Source organism: Bombina bombina, chromosome 5 (genome assembly GCF_027579735.1).
Source record: "Bombina bombina isolate aBomBom1 chromosome 5, aBomBom1.pri, whole genome shotgun sequence".
Taxonomy (NCBI): Eukaryota; Metazoa; Chordata; class Amphibia; order Anura; family Bombinatoridae; genus Bombina; species Bombina bombina.
The window spans coordinates 123,313,109-123,319,108 of NC_069503.1; the positions used below are offsets into that span (position 1 = coordinate 123,313,109).

The following is a 6,000-nucleotide window of genomic DNA, read 5'->3' on the forward strand; positions in this document are numbered from 1 at the left end:
TACAATAGATTTAGAAATAGTCTCTGTCAGTCCCCACTGTGTTTGTTTTTATTGTTATTTTGTAATTTTTAATCTACATGTCTGATCACAATTTGATCATGTTGCACATTCGATTATGCCACATATTTTTGTATTTGTTACCCATTTCTCTCTCTCCAGGAGTGTTTTATCTCCCCTTGTTGGATTTCCCTTTGTGGTTTTTATTGTTCTTTTGGTGTCTGTCCTATGCTTTGAAATTTGAGATACTTGTAACTATATGTTGTAGTGGGTGATATTTATGCCACTCATCTGGTAAATTGAAGGATTGTATATACACACATATACATTGAAGTGATGATTTAGGGAACATTGTTTACATACTGTGAGGTCGTGTGTTGATGTGGATAAGGCCAGTGAGATCAAAATCACGGTTGTTTGTATGATGGGGGTCCGCTGTTTTGAGATTGGCGACATCGGATTTTGTTGCTTTCACATTTAATATATTTTTTGTTACATTAAGGACATTATGTCCTCTAACATTTGACACATGGTGAGCTGTCTTGGGTGTTGATATAGGGACCGGTTGGTCCACATTGAGTGTATGTGATTTTGCACAAGATTTTTATGTAAGCAAGATTTACTTGCTAGATGTTTTAACATCACCCGACTTTGTATAGTATACCCGCCCATTGGTGAAGTAGGTGTCCAATCAGCAACATGGGACGTATTATCTATCATTCAATACGGTCTATTTATATTTATTATCCATGTATACACTGGATGTCTGAAAGATAGCGAGGAGCAGTTCCAGATAGGAGGATGCTGTTGATTTATTTGCGCTCTGTGCGAACCATACCTAGATGCTAAGTGTTTACAGGTTTAGTTGTCATCGGGCAACACAGTTCATACATGCGCACTGAATGAATAGGTGACCTATCAGACAAAAGGAGTTGAATTTGCGACCTATCAGACAAAAGGTGTTCGTTGCTATGGTTACCTAGACTTGTTAGTAACCGATCTTTAACTAAGGTTGAACGTTCTATACTCTTTTGGTTTATCTTGGCCTATAAGTTTAGATCGCATTTTTGAGGTGTGATGACGTCTGCCCTGGTTGTCTTGTGTTCAGGGCGTCCTTAACAACTGGGCTTGGTTACGCTTTGGTTGTCAAGTATGACGTCTCATTGTCATATGTAATACTGATGGTGATTGGCTGAGCGGTTTTTGCAAAGTTATAATTTGTTGCAGACATTAGGACTTTTGACAGTATTTTATTTATTATATTTCAAGTGTGGACATAATCACTCCCTGCAGAGTTTGCTTTTTGGGTCCTATATCACTATGTTTATTACATATCGGTTTTTTTATTATTATTATTATCGGTTATTTGTAGAGCGCCAACAGATTCCGCAGCGCTATTAACAAAACATAATTTATGCTTACCTGATAAATTCCTTTCTTCTGTTGTGTGATCAGTCCACGGGTCATCATTACTTCTGGGATATAACTCCTCCCCAACAGGAAATGCAAGAGGATTCACCCAGCAGAGCTGCATATAGCTCCTCCCCTCTACGTCAGTCCCAGTCATTCGACCAAGAATCAACGAGAAAGGAGTAACCAAGGGTGAAGTGGTGACTGGAGTATAATTTAAAAGATATTTACCTGCCTTAAAACAGGGCGGGCCGTGGACTGATCACACAACAGAAGAAAGGAATTTATCAGGTAAGCATAAATTATGTTTTCTTCTGTTATGTGTGATCAGTCCACGGGTCATCATTACTTCTGGGATACCAATACCAAAGCAAAAGTACACGGATGACGGGAGGGATAGGCAGGCTCTTTATACAGAAGGAACCACTGCCTGAAGAACCTTTCTCCCAAAAATAGCCTCCGAAGAAGCAAAAGTGTCAAATTTGTAAAATTTGGAAAAAGTATGAAGCGAAGACCAAGTTGCAGCCTTGCAAATCTGTTCAACAGAGGCCTCATTCTTAAAGGCCCAAGTGGAAGCCACAGCTCTAGTGGAGTGAGCTGTAATTCTTTCAGGAGGCTGCTGTCCAGCAGTCTCATAGGCTAAACGTATTATGCTACGAAGCCAAAAGGAGAGAGAGGTAGCAGAAGCTTTTTGACCTCTCCTCTGTCCAGAATAAACGACAAACAGGGAAGAAGTTTGGCGAAAATCTTTAGTTGCCTGCAAGTAGAACTTGAGGGCACGAACTACATCCAGATTGTGTAGAAGACGTTCCTTCTTTGAAGAAGGATTTGGACACAAGGATGGAACAACAATCTCTTGATTGATATTCCTGTTAGTGACTACCTTAGGTAAGAACCCAGGTTTAGTACGCAGAACTACCTTGTCTGAGTGAAAAATCAGATAAGGAGAATCACAATGTAAGGCTGATAACTCAGAGACTCTTCGAGCCGAGGAAATAGCCATTAAAAACAGAACTTTCCAAGATAACAATTTTATATCAATGGAATGAAGGGGTTCAAACGGAACACCCTGTAAAACGTTAAGAACTAAGTTTAAACTCCATGGCGGAGTAACAGCTTTAAACACAGGCTTGATTCTAGCTAAAGCCTGACAAAAGGCCTGGACGTCTGGATTTTCTGACAGACGCCTGTGTAACAAGATGGACAGAGCTGAAATCTGTCCCTTTAATGAACTAGCTGATAAACCCTTTTCTAAACCTTCTTGTAGAAAGGACAATATCCTAGCGATCCTAACCTTACTCCAGGAGTAACCTTTGGATTCGCACCAGTATAGGTATTTACGCCATATTTTATGGTAAATCCTTCTGGTAACAGGCTTCCTAGCCTGTATCAGGGTATCAATAACCGACTCAGAAAAACCACGTTTTGATAAAATCAAGCGTTCAATTTCCAAGCAGTCAGCTTCAGAGAAGTTAGATTTTGATGTTTGAATGGACCCTGTATCAGAAGGTCCTGTCTTAGAGGTAGAGACCAAGGCGGACAGGATGACATGTCCACTAGATCTGCATACCAAGTCCTGCGTGGCCATGCAGGCGCTATTAGAATCACTGATGCTCTCTCCTGTTTGATTTTGGCAATCAATCGAGGAAGCAGCGGGAAGGGTGGAAACACATAAGCCATCCCGAAGTTCCAAGGTGCTGTCAAAGCATCTATCAGAACCGCTCCCGGATCCCTGGATCTGGACCCGTAGTGAGGAAGTTTGGCGTTCTGGCGAGACGCCATGAGATCTATCTCTGGTTTGCCCCAACGTCGAAGTATTTGGGCAAAGACCTCCGGATGAAGTTCCCACTCCCCCGGATGAAAAGTCTGGCGACTCAAGAAATCCGCCTCCCAGTTCTCCACTCCCGGGATGTGGATTGCTGACAGGTGGCAAGAGTGAGACTCTGCCCAGCGAATTATCTTTGATACTTCCATCATTGCTAGGGAGCTTCTTGTCCCTCCCTGATGGTTGATGTAAGCTACAGTCGTGATGTTGTCCGACTGAAACCTGATGAACCCCCGAGTTGTTAATTGGGGCCAAGCCAGAAGGGCATTGAGAACTGCTCTCAATTCCAGGATGTTTATTGGAAGGAGACTCTCCTCCTGATTCCATAGTCCCTGAGCCTTCAGAGAATTCCAGACAGCGCCCCAACCTAGTAGGCTGGCGTCTGTTGTTACAATTGTCCAGTCTGGCCTGCTGAATGGCATCCCCCTGGACAGGTGTGGCCGATAAAGCCACCATAGAAGAGAATTTCTGGTCTCTTGATTCAGATTCAGAGTAGGGGACAAATCTGAGTAATCCCCATTCCACTGACTTAGCATGCACAATTGCAGCGGTCTGAGGTGTAGGCGTGCAAAAGGTACTATGTCCATTGCCGCTACCATTAAGCCGATCACCTCCATGCATTGAGCTACTGACGGGTGTTGAATGGAATGAAGGACACGGCATGCATTTTGAAGCTTTGTTAACCTGTCTTCTGTCAGGTAAATCTTCATTTCTACAGAATCTATAAGAGTCCCCAAGAATGGAACCCTTGTGAGAGGAAAAAGAGAACTCTTCTTTTCGTTCACTTTCCATCCATGCGACCTTAGAAATGCCAGAACTAACTCTGTATGAGACTTGGCAGTTTGAAAGCTTGAAGCTTGTATTAGAATGTCGTCTAGGTACGGAGCTACCGAAATCCCTCGCGGTCTTAGTACCGCCAGAAGGGCACCCAGAACCTTTGTGAAGATTCTTGGAGCCGTAGCCAATCCGAATGGAAGAGCTACAAACTGGTAGTGCCTGTCTAAGAAGGCAAACCTTAGATACCGGTGATGATCTTTGTGAATCGGTATGTGAAGGTAAGCATCTTTTAAATCCACTGTGGTCATGTACTGACCCTTTTGGATCATGGGTAAGATTGTCCGAATAGTTTCCATTTTGAACGATGGAACTCTTAGGAATTTGTTTAGAATCTTTAAATCTAAGATTGGCCTGAAAGTTCCCTCTTTTTTGGGAACCACAAACAGGTTTGAGTAGAACCCTTGTCCTTGTTCCGACCGCGGAACCGGATGGATCACTCCCATTAATAACAGATCTTGTACACAGCGTAGAAACGCTTCTTTCTTTATCTGGTTTGTTGACAATCTTGACAGATGAAATCTCCCTCTTGGGGGAGATAATTTGAAGTCTAGAAGGTATCCCTGAGATATGATCTCTAGCGCCCAGGGATCCTGAACATCTCTTGCCCAGGCCTGGGCGAAGAGAGAAAGTCTGCCCCCCACTAGATCCGGTCCCGGATCGGGGGCTCTCGGTTCATGCTGTCTTTGGGGCAGCAGCAGGTTTCCTGGCCTGCTTGCTCTTGTTCCAGGACTGGTTAGGCTTCCAGCCTTGCCTGTAACGAGCAACAGCTCCCTCCTGTTTTGGTGCAGTGGAGGTTGATGCTGCTCCTGTTTTGAAATTCCGAAAGGGACGAAAATTAGACTGTCTAGCCTTAGCTTTGGCTTTGTCTTGAGGTAGGGCGTGGCCCTTACCTCCTGTAATGTCAGCGATAATTTCTTTCAAACCGGGCCCAAATAAAGACTGCCCCTTGAAAGGTATATTAAGTAATTTGGACTTAGAAGTAACATCAGCTGACCAGGATTTTAGCCACAGCGCCCTACGTGCCTGTATGGCGAATCCTGAGTTCTTAGCCGTAAGTTTGGTTAAATGTACTACGGCCTCCGAAATGAATGAATTAGCTAGTTTAAGGACTCTAAGCCTGTCCGTAATGTCGTCTAGCGTAGATGAACTAAGGTTCTCTTCCAGAGACTCAATCCAAAATGCTGCCGCAGCCGTAATCGGCGCGATACATGCAAGGGGTTGCAATATAAAACCTTGTTGAACAAACATTTTCTTAAGGTAACCCTCTAATTTTTTATCCATTGGATCTGAAAAAGCACAGCTATCCTCCACCGGGATAGTGGTACGCTTAGCTAAAGTAGAAACTGCTCCCTCCACCTTAGGGACCGTTTGCCATAAGTCCCGAGTGGTGGTGTCTATTGGAAACATCTTTCTAAATATTGGAGGGGGTGAGAACGGCACACCGGGTCTATCCCACTCCTTAGTAACAATTTCAGTTAGTCTCTTAGGTATAGGAAAAACGTCAGTACTCGCCGGTACCGCAAAGTATTTATCCAACCTACACAGTTTCTCTGGTATTGCAACGGTGTTACAATCATTGAGAGCTGCTAAGACCTCCCCTAGTAATACACGGAGGTTCTCCAATTTAAATTTAAAATTTGAAATATCTGAATCCAATCTGTTTGGATCAGAACCGTCACCTACAGAATGAAGCTCTCCGTCCTCATGCTCTGCAAGCTGTGACGCAGTATCAGACATGGCCCTAGTATTGTCAGCGCACTCTGTTCTCACCCCAGAGTGATCACGCTTGCCTCTTAGTTCTGGTAATTTAGACAAAACTTCAGTCATAACAGTAGCCATATCTTGTAATGTTATCTGTAATGGCCGCCCAGATGTATTAGGCGCCATAATATCACGCACCTCCCGGGCGGGAGATGCAGGTACTGCCGCGT

At 43.7% G+C, this 6,000-nt stretch overlaps 1 protein-coding gene across 1 annotated transcript in view; it reads right to left on the bottom strand.

The window, feature by feature from the left end:
• Window positions 1–6,000, bottom strand: part of LOC128660061 (gastrula zinc finger protein XlCGF52.1-like) — a 60,153-nt gene that overhangs the window by 23,232 nt on the left and 30,921 nt on the right. The window lies entirely within an intron of this gene.